This window comes from Sorghum bicolor, chromosome 5, assembly GCF_000003195.3.
Source record: "Sorghum bicolor cultivar BTx623 chromosome 5, Sorghum_bicolor_NCBIv3, whole genome shotgun sequence".
Taxonomy (NCBI): Eukaryota; Viridiplantae; Streptophyta; class Magnoliopsida; order Poales; family Poaceae; genus Sorghum; species Sorghum bicolor.
Window position 1 is genome coordinate 62,202,288 of NC_012874.2, and position 14,699 is coordinate 62,216,986.

Here is a 14,699-nt window from a genome sequence, read left to right on the forward strand (position 1 = left end):
GCAGAGTGGGTGAAAAACAAGAAACCGATGTCTTGCCCTTTTGGGCATAAAGAGCCAGAGAAGTTCGCGTTTGATATCACTAAGGCCGATCGGATATTTGACTTTCTACTTCAGGAAGGTCAGATCAAATTGTCACCTAATCATGTGATCCCATCGGCTGAGGAGTTGAAGAAGATGAAGTATTGTAAATGGCACAATGCAACTTCTCACAGCACCAATGAGTGCAAAGTCTTTAGGCAACAGCTGCAATCGGCTATAGAGTCAGGGAGGATCAAATTTGACAGCTCCAAAGCTCAGAAGCCGATGAAGATTGATCAACATCCTTTCCCAACAAACATGTTGGATGCTAAGGGAAAGGCCAAGGTCTTAACATCGGAAGCAGCTGAAAGAAGTGCATCGGTGGATCCTCAGCATCAAATCACTATCGCCGATGCGAAAGGAAAAGGCCTAGTCCAGGAGAGAGCTAACTCAGGGAGGCCTCCCCGATCTGGTATTGTGATAACTCACAGAAGGCCTCGGGAGACTTGGCAGCAACGTGAAGATCGGTATCGGCGCCAGCAAGAGGACTATCGCCGGGAAGAAGAAAGACGCCGGCAGGAGTGGAATCGGCATAGGGATCACTGCAATTGCCCGTTCTTCATTCATTGTTGGGAGGAGAATATCAAACTTCCCACTGTCAGAGATTGTCCTGAGTGCAACGGTTATGACCGGTACGACAGGTCTGATCGGCGCTATCGTGATAATGATCGGCAATTTAATAGGCCGATTAGAGGGAGAGCATCCGTTCATGATCGGCTGGGGTCAGGCTCAGCGTGCACGACAGGCTTGGAGATCGTGTTGAGTATTTCCCCAGGAGCCAGGAAGAACTTGAAGAGATGGCTAATACACGGGTTCCCGATGAGTTCATATTTTGCAGGGATGCCAACACTTATCGGGTGGAGTCAAGGGAAAATCGTCGCCCAGCGGTGAGGCAGCAGCAATTTCCTCCATGGTGTCCAGAGGGGTTGACTAGAACACAGAAAAGAAGGCTGCAGCGTGAAAGGCGAGAAGAGTTAAGCAAGGGGGAGAACTCTGGGCAGTCTGGGGATCAGCAACAACCAGATCCTAAGGGGGAAGGTCCATCGGCGGATGTCAACATGGTCTTTATGTTGCCGATGGAGTTCCTTGCACCGTCCAGTGATGATGAGTTGGAGTTCTCTGATCAAATAGCTCAGTTGACTCTGGATCCGATGACAGCTATCTTCGAGAAACCTGCCGATGATGAAAGGCAACATCTTAAGGCTTTATTTGTCAAAGGGAGAGTGGATGGTCAGCCGATGACTAAGATTCTGATTGATGGTGGGGCTGCTATCAACATCATGCGTTATACAGTGTATCGGAAGCTTGGAAAAGGAGATCAGGATTTGACCAAGACCGATATGATGCTCAAAGACTTTGAAGGCAATGTGTCTCCAGTTAAGGGAGCTATCTGCGTAGAATTGACCATCGGCAGCAAAACTTTGCCGACAACCTTCTTCGTAATCAGTGGGAAAGGTGCCTACAATCTGTTGCTAGGGAGAGATTGGATTTATGCCAATTGTTGCATCCCGTCTACAATGCACCAGTGCTTGGTCCAGTGGGTAGGTGACAAGATTGAGATTGTCCCGGGAGATTCTTCCTATGTTATTGCATCGGCAGAGACAGACACCTACGAAAGGACTAGGTGTATTTCAGGAGAAGTTTGGGAAAAGGATTTTCTCAAGGTTGCTGATTATGAAATTCCACCGATCCAAGCAGTCGGTTCTGACGAATGTTTTTAATGGATAGGTTCGCCGATGATGGAAAGTTAGGCCAGGGGTTCACATCGGCCAATGATTTGGTAGAAGTAGATATAGGTAGTGGTGATAAGCCTAGACCTACTTTTATTAGTGCTAAGTTAAGTCCTGAGTGTAAGCAACAGTTAACTGATTTGTTGAAGGAATTCAAAAATTTCCGATTAGAGTATATTCCTCGATTACATAATGAAGAGGCCAATCGGTTGGCTCAGCATGCCTCGGGGTATCAGCCTATGATTAATACAATATCGGCAATCGGTGCCAATGATTGAAGAAAAGAAATCATTGATTATTTGAAGGATCCATCTAAGAAAGTAGAAAGACGGGTTCGGTTTCAGGCCACCAAGTATGTGCTCCTCGAAGATGAATTGTATTATCGAACTATTGACGGGATTCTTCTCCAATGCTTAGGTGATGATGAAGCCAAGAGTTTGATGGGAGAAATCCATGAAGGGGCATGTGGAGCACATCAGTCGGCTTTTAAGATGAAGTGGATGATTAGAAGGAATGGATATTATTGGCTGACTATACTTGAGGATTGCTTTAAGTATTTCAAAGGGTGTCAAGAATGTCAAAAGTTTGGTAATATTCAAAGGGCGCCTGCATCGGCCATGAATCCTATTATAAAGCCTTGGCCGTTCCGAGGATGGGCTATTGATTTGATCAGCCAGATTTATCCACCGTCTAGCAAAGGGCATAAATTTATTTTGGTTGCCACCGATTATTTCACTAAGTGGGTTGAAGCTATTCCTTTGAAGAAAGTTACATCGGCCAATATGATTGACTTCGTGAAAGAGCATATTATCTACCGATTTGGGATTCCTCAAACAATTACTATCGATCAGGGTACCATGTTTACATCGGGAGAGTTTGATGAATTCGCAATCGGTATGGGAATTAAAGTATTAAATTCTTCTCCTTACTATGCTCAAGCTAATGGGCAGGCCGAGGCATCTAACAAAGGGATCATCAAGCTTATTAAGCGAAAAATTGGAGAAAACCCTAGGAGGTGGCATACATTATTAAATGAAGCTTTGTGGTCATACCGGATGGCTTGTCATGGATCGACCAAGGTTTCACCTTATCAATTGGTGTATGGGCATGATGCAGTGCTACCTTGGGAAATTAAGGCTGGGTCTAGGCGAATATCTTTTCAAGATCAATTGGCTGCCGATGATTATGCTACTTTAATGACAGACGAGTTGGATGATTTGGCAGGACATCGGCTGAAGGCCTTGATGAGCATAGAAGAGAATATGAAGAGAATCGCCAGATGGTATGACAAGAAAGTAAAGGCTAAGGAGTTTGCCGATGGAGACTTGGTATGGAAATTAATCTTACCGATCGGGACTAAAAGTTCGAAATTTGGAAAGTGGTCTCCCAATTGGGAGGGTCCCTATCGGATAAGTCGATCAGCTCCTAGTAATGCCTACATTCTAGAAACTCTCGAAGGAGTCGAATTTCCCAGAGCGCTAAATGGTAAATATCTGAAGAAGTACTACCCCAGTATATGGGTCGATGCATAAGAAGTTTAAATGCTGATAACACTCCTATCGGCTGGATCAAAGTATGCCTGGGGCTGGACTTAATGTTTCAAAAGATGCCGATAACAGTCCTATCGGCTAGACTAAATGTCTGGAAAGCTGGAAAGCAGAGAAGCGAGGATGTATTGCCGATGAGGAGCTCATAGGTTCAGCAGTGCCTGGATCGCCGATATGGCGTGCAGACGGATCTGGTTGGCGTCCTCTATCTCCTTCAAATCGTCATCGGCAGAACCTTCTATCGGCTTTAACTTCTTCTTCAGCAGCAGTGCCTTGCGACCATGGACGTTTCGCTCCTGCTCAAGAAGCTTGATTGTCTCCGGCAGTTGGCTTTCTTCCTGTCGAGCTTGGGACAGGGCGTCCTCTACTTGTTTAAGTTCTGCCAACAGAGTTTCTCTTCTTGCCGATAGGACGGAAATCTTTTTCTTCAGAGCGTCTCCCAAAGACTTCAAGGTGCCGATGTTCTTGTGCTTCTCATCGGTAAGGAGCTTTTCTTTCGTCATCTCCTCAGAAAGCCGAGCCTGAGCGGCTCTATCAGCAAGGCGTTGGGCAGCCCTCTGGTATTGCAGTTGACGACTCTCTAGATGTGCTGCTTGAAAAAGAATTTCTTCGACATCGGCGGGGATTTGGCCTCTCAAGGTCTTGAATAAAGCTTTGGCCGGATCGGAGTCATCAGCTAGTTGAGTTGTGTCTTGATGAAGGAGAGCCGACAGTTCTTCCAGCCTTGTCCTGATCTCTGCCAATGTAACCCCAACTGCTCGGGAAGAGCTTGCTTCCTCACCTTCATCCTCAGAGACGTCAATGACAAAGGAGAAGAGATTGTCGGGAGAGTCTTGTTCCTGCAAGGAAAATAAAGTGAGTCATTCCATGATCATATACTGATAAGTAATACTGATGGAAACTGGATGGCTTACTTGCTTCAAGACGATCTCTCGCCTTTGACTAGAAGATGCCGATGGAATCACAGGTTGATCTGCTGAGACTGCCGATTGAACTATGTCAGCTGGAAAAGTAACAAAGATAATTGTAAGACAGAGAAAATAAGTTCATCGGCAGTAATCTCATGAAAATATGTTACCTTGAGGAAGAGCAGTACTTGTCTGGATGGAAGAAACCACCGATGCTATAATGGAACCTGCTGGATCGGTAGTTTGTTCATGTACGTCAGCCAATATGTCTTCTGGCTGAGGTACTTCTGGTTGAGATTCCTCTGGATGAGGATCTTCCGCTTGTGGTGCTTCTTGCGGTTGAGGAGGAGATGGTACTTGCTGAGTCTGTGTTTCTGGAGGAGAAGGAGAAGATTCCACCGGAATTGGAGATACCGGAGGAGGAGGGGGAGTTGCCACTCTTTGGCCCTTTGTTTGTGCTCTGGTACTCTTGACACCTTTTCTCTTCTACTGGCTGGACTGAGGGGCATCGGCACCTTTGCTTTTGGTCCTTGCCGATGCGCTGGTGTGCTGATGCAGAAAGAAAGACTCGTAAGTACAAGTGTGACAAATATAAGAATGATATCGGTATAAAATTGAAGGTATACCTTGAACGCCTGTGCCAAGGTAGAAGCAGCTACCGATGAAGATATCTGAGTCCTCTTGGTGGTGACTTTCTTGAGACGCACACCTCGATGCATGATGGCGGCCAGGGTGGGAGCGTTGTTGCCGATTGAAGAGATTGGACCTGGTGGGAATAGGTCAATCGGCCTGCCACTCCTACTGACCGACGGAGGGGTGTTGTCAACCTGCAAAATAATACAAGAGTGAATCACTGATGGAAATAACCTTGAGAGAATTGAAACCTCGGTTCGAAGATACTTACAGTGTTGTCAGGTACTTCGTACTCGGGATCGATCATGCCGCGGTACGTAAGAGCCGATCTATAGAACAGATGCTCCTTCCATTCTGCCCACCATTGCTTATACGCCTGAGTGATGAAGGCGGCTGGAACCCACTCTGATAAGTCTGCATCTGTATCGGCACTTGATGGCAGTTAGGCTACTCGAATCCATTCAAGGAGGCTAGTGATGGTTTCCCTGGGTTTTATCACATCGGCATAACAGAGTGCGATCGGCAGCTGACCGAAAGCTAATTGACGAGCTAGTGCCGATGGATTGTAAAACTCATAGGTCTGGATGGAGGTTTTCTCACTGCCAAAGAAATTCACTAGTATAGCTCTGGGAGTGATCAGTGCCATCATCACTTCATGATCCTTGTTGAGAGCGTCATTGAACGGGTTGAAAACCAGAGGAAACATGGTGTCTGGATCATCATAAGGCAACCATGCTCGTTGCTCTATGGTCAAGCCTTCGTACAAGGTTTGGAAGAATCGGCTGACCTGATCTGGATTACCTCCTGTACCAGGCAGAGCTATGACAGCCTCACCGAAGTTTAGGGGAGGACGTGTTGCCGATTCTTCTTCATCCAGTTCATGGTCCTCGGCTATGTCCCTTGGAAAACGCTGTGCAAAAAGATCAAACTCAAGACGCTTGTGCATGTGGAGGCTGAGCCACATGTCGATGAACCACTAGGGACCCCCCAAGTTGCCGATAGGCTAGCCGAGCAGGAGTTTCTTAGCTACCTGGTGGAGAAGATGGTAGGCAGCACCAAGCAAGTATCGGCCGAGAGGAAATCGGCCACCGTTAGCCAGTCTCTCTGCTGCCGATAGATAGACGGAGGTCGGGCCTACCGATCGGCCACAGAATACGAACTTGTCCAGCCACATGTTCAGAAAGGTGGTTTGTTCCTTTATATCGACGGACCCCGTTTTGCGGTACTTCTGAATGTACCCGGACCAGCTGCCGATGGAGCGGGTTTCTACCTTGGCACTAGGCGTAGTGTCAAAGAAGTGGGTGCTATCGGCAGAAGATACGTCTAGGCCGGTAAGCATAACCACATCGGCAAGAGTAGGGGAAGCGGGACCGTGGCCGAAGACAAAAGCATTGAGTGTGTCTGACCAGAAGTACGATGCAGCTATCAACAATGACTCATTCTTATGCATATCGGCGATGGACAATCTGATGCATTGGTCCAGTTTTCTCTCGCCCCATTGGACTTCATTCGAGTGGCTAACCCTCAAGAACCAGTCTTTCCATCCCACGGTAGGACTGGGCCAAGAACGGAAAGTATCCTTTCATAGATCCAAAGAGAAGTTCTCGGCTCTAAAAGGGATCCTGTTGGTTTCTACGTTAATGAGGTCGGTTGGATCTGGATTCCCTAACGGACCAAGACATTGGAGGTGTGGTTGATCGGTGGGGATGACAATTTTGTTGGATAGATCCTAATGGTTTTGAAGGTAAAGGAAAAACAAAGAAAGAAAAAAAAATGTTCAGTAAAATGGATTGCGGATGAACAGGGATGCGAGAAAAAGCACAAAAGGTGGAGTGAAGAACTGACCTCAGGAACGGCGAAGTTGATGGCCATCTTGTCACGAAGAGGGTGGTCGAAGGCTTCGGAGTTGGTGAAGGAGGGGCTTCGTTGGAGATCTTGGAGCTCTCGAACAGCGCCGCCGCCGGAAAAGTGAAGTTGGAGCTGTGGAATGATGTGATGGAGAAGGAGTACCCGAGAAGGAACTATTTATAGGACAAAACGGGCAAGGGCAAATTTGACTTATCTCTTCGCCGTATCCGTGAAATCTGAGGGTACTCAGGTAGATGTGGTAACTGTTCGCACGGTAATCATGGGATTGTGCAGGCGATTTGACAGGAAGCGGTCATTATCCAGAGATGTTTTACTGTGCGAGATCTCCTGGTCGGTCCATCGGCAGCGCCATGTAACGGTCATATTGCCGATGGGCGAATAAAGTGGGGATAGCCGTTTGGGAGGATAAGATATGGACGTCCTGGTCAGTCCATCGGCAAGTCCCTGTAACGGTAATATTGCCGATGCGCGACTAAAGTGGAAATGTCCGTTTGGGAGGTTGAGGATTTCGAGGAATCTGCAGAGGAATAGGATCAGAGTTGTTCAAATTAAGGCTGTTAGTTACCAGATTGGGAGCGTTAATTGCGGAAAGGCATCATTACTGCAGAGAATTTCGGAGCATTAATCATTTCATACTCCGAAATTGGGGGCATGTGTTGACACCGTTTTTGGGCACGTGTCCATGATTGGTAAAATGTAGGTTGGCAAGATAAGACGGCAGTGCTTGATCTACAGAGTTGCCGATGAGGATGATTGCCGATGGAAGGATGGTTGAACGTGACCAAGTCCATAAGTGGTGATGCGTTTGTGCCGATGGTTATGACAAGAAAGTCTGCCGATGATACGGAGGGGGAGCCTGGAAGTTGCCGATCGGCTTGTGGGGGTGTTCTAGTTTGTCACGTGAGGATAGTTTTGCGTTTTCCTTAGTTATTTAGATCGTTTTGCATACGGATTCTGTTTAATTTGGAATTCGAGTTCTAGTCGTGTCTGGTTGTAGCTCTTTGAGCAGGGTATAAATGTAGACCCTAGGGCTTTGTAAAAAACGAATCAATCAATCAATCAAACACCAGCTTTTACTCATATTCTAGCATCTATTTTCGACGACGTCGTCATACCTTTTTCCTTTCATTACGAGTTCTTAGGAATTCGTCGACTTAAGCTCGGTGTGTTCTCAAGTTCTGCGTGAATACCTCTTGGCCGTGGCATCCGGGCGCATCGCTGTTGTCGGAACCAAAGTATTCAAGTTACCACCTTTGCCGATAGTAAGGTCAAATCGGCTGGCACGCCTTATCATTTGAATCGGGTATTAGCCCTTTGTGTTTGCAGATCCGCTTTTGCATCAACAGATACATTTTGGATCCAAATTCTCTTAAAAAAGGGGATCGCAATAATAGAGGCACATTAAAAAAAATAGGTTTCTCTCGAGTGACAATGCAAAGCCGTCAGATCATCATCGTCCGGTTAGGGTCACACGTGCACTATTCATCTTCCTCATTGTTGTTCCCTTCTGGTGTCCGCGCCAGCTGCCGTCTACCCCAAGCAATGACAAACTTCTCATCTCCAACGCCGGTCAGCTTCTCTTGCATGCACGCAGTCGTCTTCTTCCTCCACTTTGGCAGGGCGCAAGCGTGAAATTAGGAAGCATGCTAAAAAAACATTTTTGACGATGCATCAAAATGACTGTGAGATCATTTTTCTGGTCGGCTACAACTAATTAAAAAAAAAATTCATAAGAAATATATAAATAAAATTATGCATGGTTCCTCGATTATTTGTCAATTTTTAATAATAAAACTAAATTTTGGGGTTTCTAAGGCAGAAATTAGATTTAATTCTTCAAATTAAGAAATAAAATGTCTACTGGACAAACATAATTGGTTTGTCTATTCTTCCACACACACAAAAAGAATTGGATGGGACTAGAGAAAAAGTGTTAAGAGGGAAGAGACCAGGATAAAAAGATCGAGAGACATATCTTGATGGGCGCAAACATTCTCTCTAGATTTCTTACTGTGGTCCTCAAGATAATATTTCACCCACTATTTGACCAGTACGCCCATGTTTTTGCTGGGCCCAAGCTATTTCTAAGCATGGGCTTATCCTATTTGGGGCCTAATTTCCAACTTTACGGAGCCCATTTTCAGGCCTAATTTGCCTTGTTTAGTTTTTTTCAAGATTCCCAATCACATCAAATCTTACGGCACATGCATGAAGCATTAAATATAAATAAAAACAAAAACTAATTACATAGTTTGCCTGTAAATCGCGAGATGAATCTTTTGACCCTAGTTAGTCTATAATTGGATAATATTTGCCACAAACAAACGAAAGTGCTACAGTAGCGAAATCTAAAAAATTTCGCCAACTGAACCAGGCCTTAATTTTTGGCCTAGGCTGGGTTTTTTTTTGTGTAAGAGCAGCTCAAACAGTATTAAGGCCTTGTTTAGTTTCTAAAAATTTTCAAGATTCTCCATCACATCGAATCTTTATACACATGCATGAAGTATTAAATATAGACGAAAATAAAAACTAATTGCACATTTTGTCTGTAATTTATGAGACAAATCTTTTGAGCCTAGTTACTCTGTAATTGGATAATATTTGTCGCATATAAACAAAAGTGCTAAATTTCGCAAACTGAACAAGGCCTAAAAGAGCCAATTCACAGGTTATTTTATTTATTGAGCAAGAAAGAGAGAGAACGATAAGCTAGTTCACTTATTTTTTTAAAAAAAACTACTTTGTTAGGTTACTCTATGTTTATTTATTAAGCAAGAGAGAGAACGATAAGAAAATAGAAATATATTAATTAATCAATTAATACATCAATTGATTGATAAAGCAATTCACATTAGCAAATTTATATTGCAAACTCACGCCAAAATATCCTTCCCCTCATGCGTCAAAACTCGAAAGCAATTGTCCTACCTGGAGTGAGTGTTGGTTGAAAGTTCAGAGAGATTAACATATGAGGCATTATATAGGAACCACACAATTATTACATGCATTTAGATATGCCAAGGGCCTGCTGGTGCTATGCGACTATGTGTGCTGCATGGTTAAGTAGTGGTGAGCTGACCGACGTCGTGACCACTGCTGCAGGATTAAGCATTAGCACCGGTCGGAAACGGCCTGTTGCTCCGGTTCCTGAGCCGGTGCTACCCTTCCGGGACTAAAGGCCCACTCTTTAGTCCCGGTTCGGGCAACCGTGGCTAAAGCCTCCCTTTAACACCGGTTGGTAATACCAACCGGTGTTAAAGGGTTTCTTTTTTTGTTTACTTCTTCGGTTCTGTTTATTGTTTTTATATAATAATAATAGGTTTTTCAATACATGTTTTTGCTGATACAATAATATATTTATATTACACGCATATTAAGCATATATAAATGAAAATTATAGGCTTAGCTTAATAATTAAGCTTTGCCTATAATAAAATAAATAGGCCACATCAAAAATTAAATTGATATGTAAAAAGCTTTATATATATATATATATAGTTTTATATGTACAAAATTCGTAACACATATATACATAGAGTTTTTTCTCCCAATGATGTCTACAAACGATACAAATGATCATCGTTGTTTGGAATAAGAGTTTCGTTGCCGTTGAAGTGAAACTCGCCGTTTGGATTGATCACTTGCTCGCGGAGAAATCCTGCTATCGTCTCTTGGATAGCTTTGATTCGGTCTTTTTGTATGACCTTTTCCCTCAACCATTCCGTATTTAATTTGAAATAAATAAAAAAGGTATTAGTTATCTAAATTATTCAATATAATTCAGGAGATAATGAAAATAGACATGTAATATACTTTGAGCGTCTCTGTGGGTGTTTGATTGACTTGTGCCATTATGAATTTGCACACGTAATATGCATATAGATTGTTCCCCTCTTCTTGTCTTAAACATGAAAGGTCCTAATATGGCTAGAGGGGGGGTGAATAGCCTATTTAAAAATTCTACAAACTCACTAGAGCAAGAGGTTAGTAAATAACAAAGCGAAGCTTTTTGCTCTAGCTCTAATGGGGTGTTTGCAAGCCACCTATCCAACAATTCTAGTTGATATAATCACTAGGCACACAAGAGCTATGTCACTACTTACACTAGAAAGCTACTTAAAGTTTCTATACAAGTAAGTAAGCTACTCTAGTTTGCGGGAATGTAAAAGAGATGGTTTGAACTTTATACCGCCGCGTAGAGGGGATGAACCAATCAATAATATGAAGTCCAATCACCGGGAGAAATCCAATGAACAATCACAATGGAGACACACAATTTTTCTCCCGAGGTTCACGTGCTTGCCGGCACACTACGTCCCCGTTGTGTCGACCAACACTTGGTGGTTCGGTGGCTAAGAGGTGTAGCATGAACCTCGTCCTCACTAGGACACCACAAGAACCTACCCACAAGTGAGGTAGCTCAATGACACGAGCAATCCACTAATGTTGCCTTTGGCTCTCCGCGAGGTAGGCACAAACATGTCCATGAGTTGTTCATTAGTGAATTCATTTTCATCATCACTATCACTATCATGTTCATGTTCACTTTCACTTTCACTCTCATCATATTGTACCTTGTGGCCCTTGGCCATGAAGCATGAAGGAGTGTCGAAAAGTGATGGCTTGTTGATAGCAATGCTTGCAAGCGCCTTCTTCTTGGATGCCTTGTCATCATCACTAGAATCATCATCCGAAGAAGCATCACTATCCCATGTCACAACATAGGATCCACCCTTCTTCTTTTTCTTGAAGACCATCTTCTTCTCTTTCTTTTCTTTCTTCTCCTTCTTGTTCTTCTTGTCATGCTCATCATTGTCACTATTGTAAGGACAATCCGCCACAATATGATCGGGGCTTTTGCACTTGTAGCATAGCCTCACATGCTCCTTGTTCTTGAAGTGATCTCTTCTCTTTCTTGTGTGATAGCCCTTCTTCTTCATCATCTTGCCAAACTTGCGGACGAAGAGTGCTAGTGCTTCATCATCACTATCATCATTGGAGCACTCCTCATCACTTGATTCTTCCTTCTTGGCCTTGCCCTTGTTCTTGCTCTTGGATGAAGAGCTAGCTTTGAATACTACACTCTTTTTCTTCTTGTCATCATCATCCTTCTTCATGACCTCATCATCATCATTGTCATTGTATTGATCTTCAGTCATGACATCTCCAAGTACCTCATTGGGAGATACACCGGTCAATCCACCTCTAAAGATGATTGTTCTCAATGTCCTGAACCTCTTGGGCAAGCACATCAAGAACTTGTGAATGAAGTCCTCATCCTTCACTTTCTCACCAAGGCCCTTGAGATCATTGATGATGACTGGGAGCCTATAGAACATCTCCGGTATTGATTCATCATCCTTCATTTGAAGTTTGAAAGCTTGTCTTTGAGCATATACAATTTGGCACTTTTTACCGTTGTAGTGCCCTCATATGTTTCTTCTAGCCTTGTCCACACTTCACTTGCTCTCTCAAGATCTTTGACTTGTTCAAATACCTTTGAATCAATGCCATTATAGATTGTGTTGAGAGCCATTGTATTGCATTGCTTGTTTGCTCTCTCATTGTCGGTGGGGTTGGCGGGGTCAAGGATCACAAAGTCATTCTCCGTGACTTCCCACACTCTGTCATTGATTGATCCAAGGTACATCTTCATTTTCTCTTCCAATAGTCAAAGGAACTTGTGCCATCAAAGAATGGTGGTTTGCCCCCAACATGGTTGAACACTATTTGAGCCATAATTTGAGCACCGAGGTTGTTAAGCCTTCACAAATGGTGACCACGGCTCTGATACCACTTGAAAGGTCCTAATATGGCTAGAGGGGGTGAATAGCCTATTTAAAAATTCTACAAACTCACTAGAGCAAGAGGTTAGTAAATAACAAAGCGAAGCTTTTTGCTCTAGCTCTAATGGGGTGTTTGCAAGCCACCTATCCAACAATTCTAGTTGATATAATCACTAGGCACACAAGAGCTATGTCACTACTTACACTAGAAAGCTGCTTAAAGTTTCTATACAAGTAAGTAAGCTACTCTAGTTTGCGGGAATGTAAAAGAGATGGTTTGAACTTTATACCGCCGCGTAGAGGGGATGAACCAATCAATAATATGAAGTCCAATCACCGGGAGAAATCCAATGAACAATCACAATGGAGACACACAATTTTTCTCCCAAGGTTCACGTGCTTGCCGGCACACTACGTCCCCGTTGTGTCGACCAACACTTGGTGGTTCGGTGGCTAAAAGGTGTAGCATGAACCTCGTCCTCACTAGGACACCACAAGAATCTACCCACAAGTGAGGTAGCTCAATGACACGAGCAATCCACTAATGTTGCCTTTGGCTCTCCGCGAGGTAGGCACAAACCCCTCACAATCACCAGGAGATGGCCACGAACAATCACCAAATCGTGCCAATGCTCCTCCGCTGCTCCAAGCCATCTAGGTGGCGGCAACCACCAAGAGTAACAAGAAAACCGCAGCTAGAACGATCCCCAAGTGCCACTAGATGCAATCACTCAAGCAAATGCACTTGGAATCACTCCCAATCTCACAAAGATGTTTAATCTATGAATGAGATGAGTGGGAGGTGTTTGCTTAGGCTCACAAGGATGTCTGCGTCCGGTGGTCCAACGTCAGCCGCGTGTCAGAATCTAACGGTAACATGCAGAGCACCGGACGCTGAGCAAGATACCACCGGACGCGTCCGGTGCACACCGGACCCATGCGCAGAGAGCTCCGCAAACTCGCACGGTCACCGGACGCAATCCCCCGGACGCACCCTGAGCATCCGGTGCTCACCGGACTCATGCGCAGAGAGGGTTGCAAAACGCCCTCACACCGGACGCTAACCACCGGGCGCTCTCAGAGTGCAGCCGGTGCTCAACCCTAGCAGGGTCAAGCACACCGGACTCTGAGGCCAGCATCCGGTGCCTCCACACTCAGCGTCCGGTGAGTGTTTCTCAGAGAGAAAACACTCCCGCGACTTCTCCAAATTTCCCACCGGCACAATAGAAAAAATGCACTTCATTTTCTCAAAAAGCGCCGAATCCCGCCGAGCAAGCTCGGCGGGAGGGAGAGAGGAACCCATCCTCTCTCTACCCTTCAAACTCCACCTCCTTCTCAAAGTGTGCCAACACCACAACGTGTAAACCAACAAGTGCACGTGTGTTAGCATTTTCACAAACAATTTCTTTGAAGGAGTTAAGTTAGCTCACTAGGTTCTAAATGCATGCACATGAACAATGACACCTAGTGGCACTTGATAACCGCTTAGCCAAAGAATTCCCCTGTTTATAGTACGACTATCTATCCTAAATGTGATCACACCCTCTATGGTGTCTTGATCACCAAAACCAAAACCCTAAGCAATACCGTTGCCTTGATCTCCATAGGATTTTGTTTTTCTCTTTCTTCTTTTCCAAGTTGTGCACTTGATCATCTTGTGGTCATCACCATCATCACCATGATCATCTCTTGCTTCATCACTTGGCATGTACCAACCTCATTAAGTCTACACATACTTAGCATAGAGGTTAGTACTAGGGTTTCATCAATTATCCAAAACCAAACTAGGGCTTTCAAAACACCACTGTACGATATATATATAAAATATTCACGACCACGACAATAAGAACGCTAAAAGTTAGCGAAAGTTTGCTAGCTAGTAGAACTTACTTGTGGATGTATTATGTTAAGCGGCGCTTTACATCCACTGAGATGTTCACGGTCAATGAATCTTTCCCAAACCCTACACACAGCCATTGTGGATCGTGAACTAATAATTACAGAGTCATATTATGATATTTTTCTAGCTGAGATCGACATTACGTACCTTTGAATAATGTTTACCATTTGTTGATAATTTTCTTGTGGTTTTCTCATTGAGTCAAAGATTATCAACCGGTTCTTGGAAATTTCAATGTCCATGAGTAT